General features: G+C 34.9%; 2 pseudogenes; both read left to right on the top strand.

Moving 5' to 3' along the window:
• Positions 1 to 6287: 6287 nt before the first annotated feature.
• The window catches only part of LOC126795667 (receptor-like protein 52), a 54019-nt pseudogene continuing 41537 nt past the window's right edge, over positions 6288 to 18769 (top strand).
• On the top strand, positions 13794 to 13891 carry LOC126796578 (uncharacterized; annotated as a pseudogene).

Here is an 18769-nt window from a genome sequence, read left to right as displayed (position 1 = left end):
CTTTGTGGTTTTTCATGTGAGAGACGCATTTAGTGTCACTGTATCCTTTCCTTGTATATCACTTCAGGCCAGTAATTAACTAGATTGATTAGTAGTGTCTTACACATGATGACAGTTGCTTAACTGTCATGGAATATATGTTGGTGCTGGAGAAAAAAAGGCCGTCAAGGAAGAGAAAATGAAACACCTGGATTGTTTCGAGGCCGTGGCGAGCATCGCAAGGTCCATTAGATTTTTTTATTCTTCTTTTTTGTGATGTAATATCTTGTTTACAATAGGATAGTTTGATAGGCATTATATGTTGAAGTGCTTACATTGGTTCTGGTATCTGTCAGGAAAGCTGAAGAGGAAGATTCGTCCAACCGAAGTCACAATTAAATAGAAAAAAATGCCGAGATACTGCAAATATCCCATTCCGGGTGAAAGGTTTGTTGTTGTTGTTGTTCTTCTTCTTCTTCTTCTGAAATAATTTTGAGGTTAACTTGGTACACTCTTTTACGCCGATGTAAAGAAGTCAGGCATGACAATACTGTTACATGATTGGCTTTCTGGAATGATCCGATCAATCCGAAGGAGTTCAAATACGTATTTCTCACAGCTAGTAGTTCCTGAAAGGGACAAAGCGACAAGGAGAAATATGAGAAAGCAAGGAAGTTTAAGGTGCTTAGATGGAGATGAGCTATAAGAGTTTGATATGGAAGCTGCTCAGAAAGGGATCCTGCAAAGCAGCAAATAGCTGTTGCTACCTTAAAATTTGGGATTTGATTGTTGGGTTTCTTTCTTCTTTTGGGTTGGTGGATTATTTTATTTCTGATTGAGAAGTTTTGAAAATTTGGCACCACGGTATATTTTTGTTGCTCTGTAGTTTTCTTCTTATGTGTGTGTATGGTGTTCTTACCATAAATATAAGTGTTTTAGATTGCTGGGTTTTTTTTACTTCTTTGGCAGATTCCAAGCTTTGTGGCTTGAAAAATTGCAGTTTGTTGTTGATTCTATCTGTATATATGTTACCACTTTCAATAGAACAGGGATTTTTATTACTGTCTTGAATTGAGTCATAATATGAAAATGATACAGCAAGTCTGAATATTGCTGTTTACAAAATGCAAGTCATGAAAGATGAAGCCCAGATCTGCAATGGTAAGTGCAAAGTACTTGAGAGACGATTTCTAATGATTACAATTTAGAATATGCAGATGCTCACTATGTCATTAATAAAAGTCATTTAATTATTCAAGGTCATTCGTTTGGTTTCTGTTGTATGGTTATCAGGTTGTGGATCAACTGTCGTCAATTACCAGTGTTTCAGCTCAGAACATTTACAGGCCAAAGAGATGCATCCACATTCCTTCGATAAAAAAAATCTGGTTAACTAATTTGATATATGTGCTTTTGTTTTATTAATTGATAGGAGCACAAAGTGTGACGTTCTTAATGCATTTATGCCCTATTCTTACTCTTTGTTACCTCTTATTTAGTATGTTTTAGTTTCTTTTGTATGAATAATTGTTTAGGTAGAGCTTATATCAATTATAAGTGAACTAATGCTGAAATCGTGCTAAGTGTAAAGAATCCTTATTGATATATGTTTCCTTGTTCGAATAGGATTCATCTTTGCGTATTTCTTTGTTTCTAACATACTTATTCTCATTAGGAAATACGAATCCATGTTGGAGAAGGATTCATCATATGCCATAGAATTGCAATGAACTAGAGAATGCTAGAACTTACTTTGTGAAACTTTCAAAACTTTTATCATAATATACTCTGATTTTGAAAATGATTGTTGGATCTTTTTAGGGATTCCACCACTTAAACCAAAAAGCCGTATGCCTTATTTGTGCCCTGCTTGGGACACCTTAGTATGAACCCCTTTGAGCCAACATTAAAACTTTTCTTTCATTACCAACATGTTAATATCATTGCTTAGTATAGTTATATCTCTACCTTGTTCTCAAAGCTTGGCAGAGCCGATTTCTTGGTGTTAATATGGAGTGATGATTCGATTGAAGTGTGGGGTTATGCTATGTATGTATTTGTGCCTTAAAAAAAGGTGAAAAGAATGAAGAAAAAAAATAGAAAGATGCCGTGAAAAAAAAAAATACATGAACACGGCTTGAAAGAAAAAAAATATATATATACAAAGAAGTTACGACATAGCTATGTTTGATGTGAATTTGGAGTTGTGATGTATTTGTTGAAGGCTCAATATTGTTGTACTTTAGCCTTTGTTCATTTTCACAATGTTTAAAGTGAAGAATGGGTCCAACATGATAAAATTGGCCATTGTTTTATGGAGTATGGCGACATAAGGTGAATGATTCTTGCTCTGCTAAGTCTTGAGGATGACCTTTGTGATTCCTTTTACCTAAGAAAATGATATCCTTACCGAGCCTAAGCCTACCTTTTATAAAGATCCGCATGATTCTTAAAATGAGTAGCTCTTGATTTGTGGAGTTTGTTTCATGAGTAAGCATATGGTTTGGGTTCATTTGTGCATATGATTGGTATCTTTCATGAGGTTTTCGAATTCACTATGTGTTCATAACTCTTATGTGTGAAAAGCTTTTAAGCATATGCCATGTTCTTAAGATAAAATATTCGGAGTGCATATCCCTTATGAGTTGAATTTGAACTTGTTTTCAACATGTTGAGCTTAATATCACCTATGTTTCTGCCATGTCTTACTTGTTATGCAAGATCTCATGTTTATTAACCATTGAATTCATTCTATCTATTTCGATTAAGTGTTATTCTTGATGCTATGAGATTGAAGATCTCTGAGACAAAATGTTGAAGGCATTATAGTTGAGTCATTAGTTTAGTTGTATTGATTTTTGTTTTATGTTTTGATTTCCCTTTCTAGTGTTTGCTAAGGGACTAGCAAAGCTTAAGTGTGGGGTTGTTGATAGGAGCACAAAGTGTGACGTTCTTAATGCGTTTATGCCATATTCTTACTCTTTGTTACCTCTTATTTAGTATGTTTTAGTTTTTTTTGTATGAATAATTGTTTAGGTAGAGCTTATATCAATTATAAGTGAATTAATGCTGAAATCGTGCTAAGTGTAAAGAATCCTTATTAATATATGTTTCCTTGTTCGAATAGGATTCATCTTTGCGTATTTCTTTGTTTCTAACATACTTATTCTTATTAGGAAATACAAATCCATGTTGGAGAAGGAAAGCAATCCTAGTTCCACAAGGAAAGAGAAGATTTGCACTTAAAAGCCCAATCAATGCAAGAATGAAAATGCTGTCAAGATTCGTAGTCCAACTTCGACGGGCTCCCCTGGATAGCTCCGATTGCGTTAGAAGACGTACCTTATATGGATAAAAAGGATTTTGAGTCTAGTTTCTGTAGGATTTGGAATCAAATCAATATCTTATTCCTACAGGGAGATATGTCCAAATCATTACTCGGAGGTCCAGTGAACTCGGCGAAATTATCTCAGCCATTGATTTGCTTTTGATCCAAGGGCTATGAGGGAAACTTGGGACTTTGTTCCTCCTGCATATAGAGCACAAATATGTATCAGAATGTCCATAAATCCCTGCCCCAAAGAATGTCAAAGAAGGCATGCAGCAAATTTAATGAGGAGAGGTAAGAAAAATCAAACATGGCTGCAACAATTAAGACTTTTGCTGCCTCCCTAATTCAAAGAAAGAAATTTGTGCAAAAGAAATCAGCATTAAAGGAGGAAGAAGATATGCAATTAATGCAAAAGATATGCAATCCTTATAGAAATCAGAATTCTGGCACTGCAGATCATCCAACTTTGACGAGCTCCCCTGGACAGCTCACAATGACTGAGAAAATGCATGATTTATGGATGAAAAGCCACGGAAGTCTAGTTAAAATTTCCAGTTGGAATCATCTCAATATCTATTTTCTAGAGAAAGTTATGGCCACAACAAGGGACAAAGGTCAGATCTGCCGAATCTAGGAAGCCTCAACCAATTTGGTTTCAACTTTGTGGACTTTGTGGCCATCCTCCCTTGGGTTTCTTCCTCTATATATAACACCTCATTTCCACATAAAATGATCATCAACCTTGCTCACAAGACTTGCCAAAGCTCTGCCCAAACACTTTCATTCACCAAGCATCATAGAATCCGAATTCACCACCCTTCACCATATTTTCTGTCCAAAGCTTGGGAGCCTAGGATACCATTCTCTTGAAGATCTTGTGCTACCACTATAAGGAACCTTGGAGGAGAATTATAAAGTGTAACTCTATGATCTTCATGTTTAGTTTTCGGGTTTTTATGTTCTTGTTCTTGGATGATTTATGTTTAGGTTTTGTTAAAGTTATTTTTATTCTTGTCTATGAGATATTTGTAATTTTCGAATGACATGATGAATTAAGGTTTTCGATTTTTATTCAATGATTTTAGGTTTTATGCCATGAGTTTCGATTTATGTTCTTAATTAATTTTCGGTGTGTTCTTATATTGCATGTGTGATTAAGACAAGTAGTTGATGTCGCATATGTTAATCATTCAAAGTTAAAAACAATTTTGATACAAGTAGTTGATTAATTGTTTGTCCCCTTTGTGTTACTCCACCGATTATGATCTTAAGTTAGACATTGGATAAGTGCTTTAAACATGTTGATTTCTCTTTGTGATACGTAATTGCATGATGAATTGGTATGTTAGATTTCATAGCAATACAAGTAGTTGAGCTCGATAATATCTATGTATTAGGAACCAAGTAGGAACTTGATGCATGATCAAATTTAAGATGAACTATGATACTTCCGGCACGAACAAGATTGATAGTAGATTTCGTTACCTTTGTTCTTATGTTATTTGTTTGGTAATTTCTTATGTGTTGGTTGGTTGATCACATGTATATATTAGTTTAGGTTTATTTTATGTTTGATCCGAAATATATTCCAAAATCCTCAAACTCTTATGAATTCGTTCTTAAATGTTTGTGATTCTATGCCCTGGTTGGATCCCCGGTTTGTGAACGATACCCTCTTGCTTTATACTACTAATGATGCTTACAGGGTTAATATTGATCTCGAGTAATCGAACCGATCATTAATGTGTTCTGATTTTCATATAATAGATACATTGAACTTATACTGAATTTGCGGGGAGATGAAATCAATGTTTGTTATTGATACTGAATTTGCTAACTATTAATATTAAAGCGAAGAGAGAATATTTTTACTATTGAGTACTAATTTATAGCTGAGGTCTTTATACTTTCTGCATTATTAATGTAAGCGTCTAATTATTTATTTATGGTTTTGAGATCTTTATACAATGGTGTCATTTTCCCACCTCCTTACGCGCCACACGGGGTGAATCTGCTTTACACTGGCAAGGCAGTCAACCTGAATTCTGAACAAGAGGAGGTTTCTTTCTCTCGCTGATCTATTTTCTCCTTGACAGGTCGCTTAAGTTTTTATTTCTAAAAGTTATTAGACTGACAGTGATGATAGATACAGAATATGTGCAGAAACAAACGTTCAGAGACATCTTCTGGAATGATTGGCCTAAGTTGCTTGGGAAGAATCATCTGGTTCAGAAATTGGAAGACCTAGATCAAAGAATTTGGTATGGGTTTGAACTTTTGTATTTTGATTTTGCAAGAAATGAGTAATCAAGAATTGGGTTGCACTAGGGCTTCAACAATCAGGTTTGTCGGTTTCATGTTTGATAAGTTTTTGAAATTTGGCAGCATTGTATATTTTTGTTGCTCTGGAGTTCTCTTTTTATGTGTGTGTGTATAGTGTTGTTACCCTAAATATAAGTGTTTTAGATTGCTCTGGAGTTTATTCTGCTATCTGACTAAAAATAGTACGATTTTTGTAGTATTATCTGCGATTTCATTTAATTACTACGATATCCTAGTCATATTTGACATAATGTTCATGAGATGCATATAAATCAATCAGACTATTTACTTAAATACTCTCTTTCTCTACAAAAATAGAATGCTCTTTGATAACTAAGGTTTCATAAATCTTAAGTAACTGAAAGGAAACCTTGTTAGTTATGGCCTTATGGATTTCTTGCTGTAGTGGTAGAAACCATAGATAGTTCTTAAATTGGAATCCAAGTATTGTGAGCATGATCGTCTTTTTTGTGTTTTTCTGACCTAGAATTTCTTTATGTGCTTTGACCTCCTAATCATGTGGAATTATATCTTTGAAATATATTGAAACTTGTGCCATGTTTTTATATTTGCGGAAATATGAAACTAGTGCTTATAAAAGAATAAGAGAATTGGTAAGTTTTTGAGAAAAACTTTCCTAGAATTTTTTTGGCTCATGGGCTGGATCAGACTGGTGGATGGTAAATTTATTGTATTGGGGGTTTCCAGGTTTTTAGATTTGATTGTTCCTTTCATGTTGCGTGATTCTAATTCTAGTCCTTCTGCTGAGTTGGTTAGCCAAAATCAGTGGTCTAGATTTCCCATTTTTTTCTAGGGTGATGTTATCAGATAGCAAGAGAAGTTGGTCCTATAGTCAAGCAGTCTCAAGCCAAGAAAGTACAGTTGGCTACAAGCATGAAGGATTGGGATAGAATTGTAAACCTCGGAAGAAAGGACCTCAACCCTTTTCGGGAAGAAACTGTGGTTGAAGATGCGAGGCATAAGGAGGATGATGATGAAGAAGAAAACAGGAATGTGGAAGAGATCGGTAATGTAGGAGGCAGTGGAGAAGACCAGGGAAATGAAAATGAGCAACCAAAAGTTGAAGAGACAACGGATGATCATGTGGATTCAAGAGAAGGAGATAAAGCAACGGAAGTGACTAGAGAAACTAGTAATGAGGAGAGCACTGGAAATGAAAATGAAGAGATCAAGGATGATGCAGATGGAAAAACAAAGAATGAAGATGTCAAAGAAAATTACGCCCGTGCTAATGACATGCACACATATTCGGTGCCAATTGCACAAAATTGGTTTGTAAGCATGGAGGTAAATATTCTTTATGAAAATTTTGTCTAATATATTTTACGTATTCACTATATAATTTTTTCCCTGATCATGATCTTAAAACAGCGAAGGATATGTAATGTTTTGTTTTAAATTTCTTTAACAATGCACACAGTTTTTGTAGGTTTGGTTGATGACTTTGTTCATGTCAAGTCCTGATGTGTTTATTGCTTTGGTCATTTACTCATTGTTTTTACTTTTCAGTAACGTGAGATGGAATAAGCTGCAATATGTCATTCCTCCTGAGATTGGTGAATTGAAGAGTTAACCCATTTGTGAGTGAATTTAGATTCCTTCCTGCGAATTTGATTTTGCTTTCTTTGAATTATTTTATTTTGACTTGACTATATGCTATTCAGAAACATCATGAATTTACACTTGTGCAGGTATCTAAGCTTCAACAGCTTCAAAGGGGAAATTCCTAAGGAGCTTGCTAATCTTCCAGTTCTTCTCTATCTCTATCCGCAAGAAAATCGTCTTATTGGGCGAATTACAGCAGAACTAGGAACTCTGCCAAATCTTCGGCATTTGTAAGTTTCATTCCTCTGCTCGTGGTGTTGCGATAAGGATCTGTATCTGATTACTGATGCGTCATTGGAATACTGTTTGTTGATAGGGATGTCGGTAACAATCATTTGGTGGGTACTGTTACAGAACTCGCACGCATTGAGGGTTGTTCCCGGCTTTGCGTAACCTGTAAGTTAATTTAAGTTTTGTGAATACAGTCACTTCCATCTCCCATCTAACTGAAGTGACAAATTAAGCGGTTCTTTTCGCAAATGTGATATGTAGTTACCTGAACTACAATTTTCTTACTAGAGGAATTCCAGCTCAGCTTGCCAACTTGACCAACTTGGAAATCTTGTATGCATCCTTACCTCTTCTCTCCTGTCTACATATTATTGCCTTTGAAGCCATATGTATAGTTTTAATGTAGAAACTAAATTCTCTTATGTCATGTTGGGTTGAATTTTGTTGGTTATAGGCACCTGTTTTACAAAGATGTCTGGGATTGTACCGTTATCAATATCTCATATTCCTCGATTGATATACTTGTAAGTCTCCTGCTCTAGTCCGTTATTAATGTTTGTGCGGACATGCATTTGTTTTTTCCAATGCATATGTTTCTAGTGAATGGAACTTTGGGCATAAAATTCTAAGCAACCAGATATCTATTAAGGATTATGTTTATGCTATCTCCTAATAGTTGAATTGCTTTTGGTGTTGCTGTGCTCGAATGATCTGTTAAAGGAATGAAAGCTTTCTAAAAACACTGGCATTGTATCAAATTTTTGTAAAGAATTTATAGTTTTTTCTTTTAACCTATACAAGAATAGTAGTACAGTACATTAGTTTTAAAAGATAAATTTAATTTTGCATAACTATTTTTCAGGTACCAATGGAGTTACCTACACAGAAAATTGAGTATGTGATGAAAGTAGAAAGGTTGTTCCTAACTGAGGTCTTATAATTCTATCACAGGTGAGAATACTTGCTCAACTTTTCCTTCTTTGCCTATGTTATCTCCTAATAGATCTCACTCCCTTCTCTCATCGTATATTCTCTACCAGATTCTTATCTTGATATACAGATCATCATTGATTGATTTTCCACTTTGGTCATGCAGAAAGGTGGAAATTGACTTGCGCTTTGGGTGATGGAAAATTTGATTTGGGTGAGGGTTCTGTGTTGTTTTCAATCACACGTTATAGATATTAAATCACGCGTTATTTGATAATCTCCCTTTGGTTGTAATTTCTGATGTGTAGGTGAGGCTTTGATTCACAGTAAATTAGGGTGACATTGGCTTCAATTAAAAGGTAAGAACCAATTCGTAAACCAGTATATGTATTACTTGGTCGATTAGCTTGATTATGATTTTAATTAGTAATTATGAGCTGCATATGTGTTGAACCATTCAGGTAGATAGTGAGGAACATATGGTCCTAAACTACAGAATGCCAAAAGGAACTGCATCTCTTTTTGTTTATTTACACAATTGAACTGCATCATTATTTTGTTGGTGTAGATTGGTTTGTTTATTAGGTATTTGTTTTTTTAGTATTTGTTGGCTAGTTATGATTTGTGAGCATAGACTGATAATTTGATCAATTTTTTGCTTCTATTTTATTCGAATTTTCATTCCAATGGTTGTTAGGGAATTAAGGAGTTTGTGATTTGGTGGGTTTATTTGTTCGTTGTTTCCTTTTCAGCTTTGAATATAATGTTTTCTTTTTTTCATCTGCAGTTTCAGCCTTCGCATAGACAGTCAATCTGATCCTTTTAAATATTTGGGTGAGTTGTTAACCCTTTTCTTATCTTGCTGTCTTCGCAGCAATTCTGTGTTTTGGCATGTATTACTTCTAAAACTTATGCTCACAAAGGCTTCAAAATGCATACTTAGGATGTCATATGCTTTACTTTAAGAACCTAATAGTTTCAAACTGATGAGGTGTGTGTTGGTTTTCTGATGAACTGTGTATATTGTGCACATGAATCTTATTTTCAATCTATGATAGTGTTTTTTTTTATATATTTTTGTTTCTTCTGTGGTGCAATGTTAGTAAACTTTATCTTTTCATGAGGGCTGTAGTTAGTTAAAATATATAAGGTTGGCAATTATGATTTGAAGTTCCTGTGTACAAAATATTATGACTTTTTTTTAGAAAGTTCCTGTGTTTCGAGGACCAACCTAACTCTATATCAAAATAGCCTGGTTGATATCATACATGTGGTGTTTACTATTTTGGTATCACATTCCATTCTCATGTGTTTGTCGATAGAGATTCTCTTTTGTGAATTCAATGTAATTTTGTTTTCTGTAACTGCCACTATCTCTAATTTGGCTTTTGTTGCACCAGCTGTTTAATCTCTCTATTTAACTTGCTGTGAAGTTAAAGGTGATTTTTTACCTGTCTTGCATGTTCTGATTCTTATGCAGCCTTGAATGTTTAACAAGATGAGAGCCGCTCTAGCTTCCATGTGGAGCTGCAGCAGCAAGGTTGGAAATTTGAAAAGAATATCTGAACCACCTTAATGAATATTTGAAAGTGGTATCTGTTGCTTCTCTTTGTATGTTATAACTTGAAAAGTAGTTTCTCTAAATGAATGAGATTAGAGATGACACTAAACTGCCTAGATACCGAAGTTGAAGAATGATTTTCAGGATCATTGATCAGAGAAGATGTGGTATCTTTCAATGTGTTGGTAGATCGTAGAGAACACTTTCCTAAAGACCAAAGATTGTGCAAGATGCTGGAATTGCTTTAGTATATTTGATAATAGTGAGGAGACACTTTATCGTATCAACATCATACATTCTTTTCCCTTTTCCAATTGCTCCTTGCAGTTTAGTGTTCACTGAAAGTTAATGAAACAGACACATAGAGACAATTATGTATAATTCAAGTGTGTTAAATTCCTAGCATAAATCTAGTGCTGCTGTCACCTTCATTTAATTGATGTCGAAGATGTCGAAGCCTTCCACTGATTTTATCAACAAAAGATCACAACAATATCATAGCTAGACTAATGGATGAGATTTCTTGCAGATTCTTATAGGAAAAGGGAAACTATGAGTCAAAAGATTTGGGAGATCACCATCAGGCTGCTACACTGCGTGATGAAATACGAAAGCCTGTCATGGTAATTTTGAGTATTTTATGCATCCAAAATATGATTTTTATTTTTATTTTTATCTATTTTCAATTGATAAGAACGCTATTATTATTATTATATTTTTCCTTGGTGTTCGATTTTGAATATCTGATTTACTGCAGCTTGAAATGCTGTAGGGAATAACAATAATCTTGCTAAGGTGCGTAAATTTTGCCTGCTTTCTCTGGCCTTGATAAGTACCAGACTACCAGAGCTGAACTTATTTGAACTTTTTTGCTTTATTTTCTTTATAGCTCTAACATGAAGAACGTAAAGAGAAAGTAGAAGCCACAGTCAGGGAACTTGAAAAACAGGTAAGTGGTCTACATTAAGCTATATCATAATGTCTTTGTGGGGCTTGGTATATGGATAATTGTGTTGTGTGCAAATTTTCAGGCTGCTGCTCTGGGAGACATGAAGAAGCTACAGTATCCAGGATAACTGATAAAAGCATAAAAAAATAGAGAAGCTAGCCAGACATGAAGAAGCTACAGTATCCAGGATAACTGATAACAAAAATATATTCACTCATCTAAGAGGTTGTGACTACTTAGGAGCCTGGATTAATACCATTTTTTCCTTCTGTATTTTGCTTCTGCCAGCCTCCCATTATGAATGCTAATTTTTTTTCAAACCTGAGCATTTGAATATATGAATGTCTGTGTATTACCTGAAATTTGCTTACATGGGATTTGATGGGATTTTATTGAATATCATGTGGATGTTTACTCTCTATCAGCAATGTGCGCGTGTGTGTTTTTATTGTTTTTACAATCATTTAACACGACTGCTGCTTTGGGAAAAAGGTCTGTCACGAAATTTGCGTGTAACTCAATTTGATCAATTTGATAAAATAAGCTTGCTAATTATCTTTATTGGTTCTATTTCAGACCGATGTGTCACCATACTGCAGAGTTCTTTAGCTCTTAAAGCTGAAAGCAAAGCTATGTTTGATGAATAGCAGGACTGCGTAGCAAAGCTACAGAGCTGAAGTCATTACCAATGGTGAGCTACCCACTGGGTGAGAAAACACTCTCCCAGTAAGTGCTTTTCTGTCCTTGGTTGTTTTCATACATCAAAAAATTTTCTTTGATTATTTTGAAATGGTCTTGATTGAGCTAAAGCCTTTTTGGGAAACTGATTTGAAAAGCGTTGATTACATGTTAAGCTTCATTTAATTTCTAAATTTGATCAAGTAGTTGTGTTAGAACTTTTACCAAGTAAGATCATGTCATTTCAGTTTTGCAGACTTGCACTTTAACAGTCGCAGCTGGCGGAGATTGATCTGATCTAAAAAGATTAAGCCAATTGTTGTGGAATTGGCAAGATTTTTATTTTTTTTTACGGGATCTTCTTTTGCTAATCGGTATCCACAATGTCTTAACCACCAAGTTGAACCCTCAATAATTTCTAAAAAGTTGAGCACTCACTTCATTTAGCATTTGACATAGCTCAGTCTCTTTTGTTCAAGATATGATGAGTGTGAGACCGGAAAAATGAAAATGCTTAATTTTCATCTTTTGTACAACTCTTTCCCAAAACAAAATACAACACCCGCAAACCCGCAGCAAAGCGTGGGCCTAAACCCTAGTCTATAGTATATATAAAGACAACTTATGAATTGCAACCTTTCTGATCCTTTATAAAGAGACGAAGAAGAGTGGAAGCCCCATGTATGTTTTCTCTCACAGTTTTTTTATGTGTAACTGGCCTAATGCCCAGTTAAGTGTTTATCCCAATGCACTAATTTTTAAGTGGTTATGTGTAAAAATTGTGTTTCTCCATGGCCTTACTGTTGGAACATCTGTTGTCAATAGCAAGTCACGATCTTTTAACAACGGACTGACAAGGTGGTCGTTGCATGTCTATCTCGATCCTAAGTGATTTTGCATATCACACGCATTTAGTGTCACTGTATCCTTTCCTTGTATATTACTTCAGATCAGTAATTAACTAAATTGATCAGTAGTGTCTTACACATGATGACAAATTTTTATACATGGTGATGATTTACCTGTCCGGTTGCTTAACTGTCATGGAATATCTGTTGGTGCTGGATAAAAAGGTCGTCAAGGAAAAGAAAATGAAACAAGAGAAGAATATATGTGGGAAATAGTTGATGGTGTAAAAGAGAAGGTTATTTTCTAACCTTGATTATTTTCCTGTTTACTCTAGCTGACTGCTTATCTGCAATGAATTTTCCAACTATATGGCGATTTTAAGATTATTCTGAATATGGATATGCTTCTTGTGATCGATTTCCTGGAATCCTGATTATAATGTGACATATATGATAGAAGCATAACTCAATTCTTATTTGCAATTAGCATTACCCCTGTGGTTTCTGATCATTATTCCAATACAGGTTGGAAACTTTAGAGTTGAATCACCTGCATTGTTCTGAGGCCATGGCAAGCATCCCAAGGTCCGTTAGATTTTTTTTTCTTCTTTTTTGTGATATAATAACTAGTTTACGATGAGATAGTTTGATAGGCATTATCTGTTGAAATGCTTACGTTGGTTCTGGTATCAGTCAGGAAAGCTGAAGAGGAGGATTCACCCAAGTGAAGTCACAATAAATATAGAAAAAAAATGCCGAGATTCCCGAATGTCCCATTATGGGTGAAAGGTTTGTTCTTCTTCTTCTTGTTCACTGTCTTGGTTGTATAGGAGTATGCTTTTTTCCTGATCTACTCGTCTTCTCTTCTGGAATAATTTTGAGGTTAACTTGGTACACTCTTTTATGCCGATGGCAAGAAGTCAGGCATCACAATACTGTTACATGGTTGGCTTTCTGGAATGATCCAATCAATCCGAAGGAGATCAAATACGTATGTCTGGCAGCTAGTAGTTCTTTAAAGGACAAAGTGACGAGGAGAAATATGAGAAAGCAAGGAAGTTGAAGGTGCTTAGATGAAGATGAGCTATAAGAGTTTGATGTGGAAGCTGCTCAGAAAGGGATTGTCTACATTAATGAAGTTGATAAGATAATAAAGGTCTGGTAGAAAATCTGGTATTTAATTAAACAATTTGCCATTTGTCCATCAATATTGAAAATACTGGTGCTCTTTTCCAGGCTGAGAGCTCAAATGGCGGCGAGATGTACCTGGGTAGGGCGTCCAACAGGCACTGCTGAAAATGTTGTAAGTAAACCTCCTGAGCCACTGGATGGCCTTGTTACAAGCGCAATGATGATAATGTGTATCCCAGCTCCATATGAGACCTTTTGTGGTCTTGGAATAAACTTTGTTCACATATATCTGAGCCCAGCTTCTAATCAAAGCAGTAATATTCATCCATGTTTAGGTTTGCCAATGTTTGATTGTTTCTGTTTTGTTACTGCAATAAACTTTGAGCAAATGGAGGAAGAGCGCACCAAGGTAATGATTTTCTTATATTTAAATTTTCATTCATGGCTGTGTTGCAAGCAATGGTTGATAAGTAAGTACTCTGACTCTATCCACAGAGGAATTTTTTTCTTGGGTACTTTCTGTTTCTTTTTTTCGTATTAAATTTTTTAGTAATGATTTTCTTTAGTGTCAAATTAATTTCAGTTAACTGAGCAGGCGGGAGTAGTTAAGCTTTCCGGAGTATATTACTGAGATATACTTGCTGTTGTAACATTATTTACACAATTGAACTGCATCATTATTTTGTTGGTGTAGATTGGTTTGTTTATTAGGTATTTGTTTTTTTAGTATTTGTTGGCTAGTTACGATTTGTGAGCATAAACTGATAATTTGATCAATTTTTTTGCTTCTATTTTATTCGATTTTTCATTCTATTGGTTGTTAGGGAATTAAGGAGTTTGTGATTTGGTGGGTTTATTTGTTCGTTGTTTCCTTTTCAGCTTTAAATATAACTTTTTCTTATTTTCATCTGCAGTTTCAGCCTTCGCATACACAGTCAATCTGATCCTTTTAAATATTTGGTTGAGTTGTTAACCCTTTTCTTATCTTGTTGTCTTCGCAGCAATTCTGTCTTTTGGCATGTATTACTTCTAACACTTATGCTCACAAAGGCTTCGAAATGCATACTTAGGATGTCATATGCTTTACTTTAAGAACCTAATAGTTTCAAACTGATGAGGTGTGTGTTGGTTTTCTGATGAAGTGTGTATACTGTGCACATGAATCTTATTTTCAATCTATGATAGTGTTTTTTTTTCATGTATTTTTTTTTCTTCTGTGGTGCTATGTTAGTAAACTTTATCTTTTCATCAGGGCTGTAGTTAGTTAAAATATATAAGGTTGGTAATTACGATTTGAAGTTCCTGTGTACAAAATATTATGACTTTGTTTTAGAAAGTTCCTGTGTTTCGAGGACCAACCTAACTCTATATCAAAATAGCCTGGTTGATATCATACATGTGGTGTTTACTATTTTGGTATCATGTGTTTGTCGATAGAGATTCTCTTTTGTGAATTCATTGTAATTTTGTTTTCTGTAACTCCCACTATCTCTAATTTGGCTTTTTGTTGCAATAGCTGTTTAATCTCTCTATTTAACTTGCTGCGAAGTTAAAGGTGATTTTTTACCTGTCTTGCATGTTCTGATTCTTATGCAGCCTTGAATGTTTAACAAGATGAGAGCCGCTCTAGCTTCCATGTGGAGCTGCAGCAGCAAGGTTGGAAAATTAATGAAAGTTAATGAAAGTTTAGTGTTCACTGAAAGTTAATGAAACAGACACATAGAGACAATTATGTATAATTCAAGTGTGTTAAATTCCTAGAATAAATCTACTGCTCCTGTCACCTTCATTTAATTGATGTCAAAGATGTCGAAGATGTCGAAGCCTTCCACTGATTTTATCAACAAAAGATCACAACAATATCATAGCTAGACTAAGGGATGAGATTTCTTGCAGATTCTTATAGGAAAAGGGAAACTATGAGTCAAAAGATTTGGGAGATCAACATCAGGCTGCTACACTGCGTGATGAAATATGAAAGCCTGTCATGGTTGAGTATTTTATGCATCCAAAATATGATTTTTATTTTTATTTTTATATATTTTCAATAGATAAGAACGCTATTATTATTATATTTTTCCTTGGTGTTGGATTTTGAATATCTGATTTACTGCAGCTTGAAATGCTGTAGGGAATAACAATAATCTTGCTAAGGTGTCCAAATTTCGCCTCCTTTCTCTGGCCTTGATAAGTACCAGACTACCAGAGGTGAACTTATTTGAACTTTTTTGCTTTATTTTCTTTATAGCTCTGACATGAAGAAGAATGTAAAGAGAAAGTAGAAGCCACAATCAGGGAACTTGCAAAACAGATAAGTGGTCTACATTAAGCTATATCATAATGTCTTTGTGGGGCTTGGTATATGGTTAATTGTGCTGTGTGCAAATTTTCAGGCTGCTGCTCTGGGAGAAGGTTTGTCATTGGAAGCTAAACCTTTAAGCATGTATGCGTATATTCTGACAATATTCATGCACTGATAAAAGCATAAAAAAATAGAGAAGCTAGCCAGACATGAAGAAGCTACAGTATCCAGGATAACTGATAACAAAAATATATTCACTCATCTAAGAGGTTGTGACTACTTAGGAGCCTGGATTAATACCATTTTTTCCTTCTGTATTTTGCTTCTACCAGCCTCCCATTATGAATGCTATTTTTTTTTCAAACCTGAGCATTTGAATATATGAATGTCTGTGTATTACCTGAAATTTGCTTACATGGGATTTGATGGGATTTTATTGAATATCATGTGGATGTTTACTCTCTATCAGCAATGTGCATGTGTGTTTTTATTGTTTTTACAATCAATTAACACGACTGCTGCTATGGGAAAAAGCTCTGTCACGAAATTTGCGTGTAACACAATTTGATCAATTTGATAAAATAAGCTTGCTAATTTACTATATATTAGACGCGCTATAGGTGGTACTGTTCGTAAGAGTTTGTCTGAGAGCCCGTGCTTTCCAGGTAATTTACGTGACTGCCATGAGATGGGTTATTATCGTATTTGTCCTTCTTCTTGCCGACTCTTACTCTGCTTTACGTGTTGGCCTCTTTTTTTTTTTTTTTTCAGATTCTCTTCTCAGATTCTCTCTTTCTCTCAGAATCAAAATCTTCCGGCAAACTGAACATAACTTCAATTGGTGTTTGATAGTAAAAAGGTGTTAGCCTTATCTTCCTCTGTGCTCTCTCCTTAGATTCTCTCTTTTTCTCTTAGAACCCAAATCTTCCGACAAACTCTGCGCTCAAGAAACTTCCGTCTTTTTGGTGAGTTCCCGTACCAATTTCATATGGGTTTTCTGATTTGTGGGTTTTTTGATCAGCCGTTTGTGTGTTTTCTTATTATAGCATTTGGGTCTGAGGTATATGTGTTATCTTGCTTCTTTCTTGCAAATTTTCATTTTTTGTGCGCGCCTTCATGAGGAGGTAGAGATATGTGATTGTAAGATTTGATTAGTTGGTTTTTCGTCTTCATTAGGAGTTGCGAATTGGGTTCTCTGGTGGCGTTTCTTCTTCTACTCGATTTGTGAAGATCTTCGCCGATTTTTCTCTTTCTATCTGGAAACGAAGCTGAATAGAAAGGTATTGTTATGTTCTTGGTTTGTTTGTGTTTTGGGTTTAATTTTGGGTTCTTTGTTCTTCTTTGTTGGGTAATAAAGAAGATGGTTGGAGATAATTATTGTGTCTGATTGTTTGATTTGTCTGTATTGATTTTGATTTTGTTTTAGTTTTGTTCAATTTGTTTTAGTTTTATTTTATTTTCCTGTAATTATTTACCTGATCTAATTCAACCCAATTTAGTTCTTGCATTCGTTAATAATTCAGAAAGAGAAAATACTACCAGAAATCTTCTTATAGTTATGTTTATAGGAAACAGTGACGTTAGCAATTCATATGAGAGAGAGAGAGAGAGAGAGAGAGAGAGATAGAGATACTGATATCTTGAATAGGTTCCACGAGTTATTAGAGATGGAAACTTTAGAGATGTGATGGTATGGTCAGTATACTAATTGTTATTAAATCAATCATATCATACATAATCTTCTATGAAAGTCGTACTGCTTAACCGAAACATGATGCAACAGAAGACCCCCTACGAGACAAAAATTAGGATGCACCAGAAGACCACCTAAGAGGAGTAAGAGACAAGTATTAGATCCTATAAGAAACTCCGACCTTTTTCTCATTCTGTATTTTGTGGCCGGCAATCATGTCAAATACAAACTATGCAATAGTTGATGAGCATGATTATGCACATACTACTATGATGAAAGAGGGCTGCATGTATGATATTTTTCATGTCCATGTCAAAACTACCGGTAGTGGATACAAGGTTGTGGACAATGATGTGGAAATAGGATTTAATGAGGTGTGAAAGATTATGCTGCTCAAGGAGGGTACATGTCCAATTCCAAATTACACATGTCACTTCCTACCATTCAATGACATTGAAAAATGCTTCAATGAACAGCAGCAAATGGAGTCTGAGAAGAAGAGGGTACTTCTAGCTGGTTTGTTTTTAACTATTCTGTTTTTATATCATTTATATTGTAGTGTTGATGATGAATAGCTGACATTTTTTTTATATATATTTGAAGACATGTATGGTTGTATCAAAAGGGTTACTCCAGTTCGGACCATCTTTATTGCTGCTCAAAATGAGAATGAATCAATAACTGAGATTTTTCTTGAAAATCATAGGTGTGTAATGTGTTTTGGTACCTTTGATACTGATTTTTATTCTATACCATTAATTTAGTGATCTCTTTCTCATTCGCTTTAGTTCTATGTAAATACTAAAGTGTCGTTATTCACAAATGTGTAGGCGAGAAAGTGTTAAGATAACTCTGGTCAGAATTAGCAAGGAATTTTGATGTTGACTCCATAAACAATGCTGTATCTCCAACCTTCGCAATTTTCACGAGTTTGCGAATGAAAATATTTAGGGGTGTGTGTTTCAGTTTATTTGATAAATTCAGTTTGTTGGGAAATAACAGTATTGTTGTGTTAATTTGTTGGTACTTATTGTTTGTCTTTCATGTAGGGGAAATTATTCCTAGCTACCGGCACTAATCACACGTGTGATTTGCAATCCAAGCATTCCTCAAAGTTCTGAATATGCAGCAAAGTTAGTATTCAAATGCTGTAAGATAATTACTTGATATGGCATTGCTGCTGGTATA

The sequence above is a fragment of the Argentina anserina genome, chromosome 5 (genome assembly GCF_933775445.1).
Source record: "Argentina anserina chromosome 5, drPotAnse1.1, whole genome shotgun sequence".
NCBI classification, from domain to species: domain Eukaryota; kingdom Viridiplantae; phylum Streptophyta; class Magnoliopsida; order Rosales; family Rosaceae; genus Argentina; species Argentina anserina.
The sequence above is the reverse complement of the archived record's forward strand: the minus strand, read 5'-3'. Positions and strand labels throughout refer to the sequence as shown.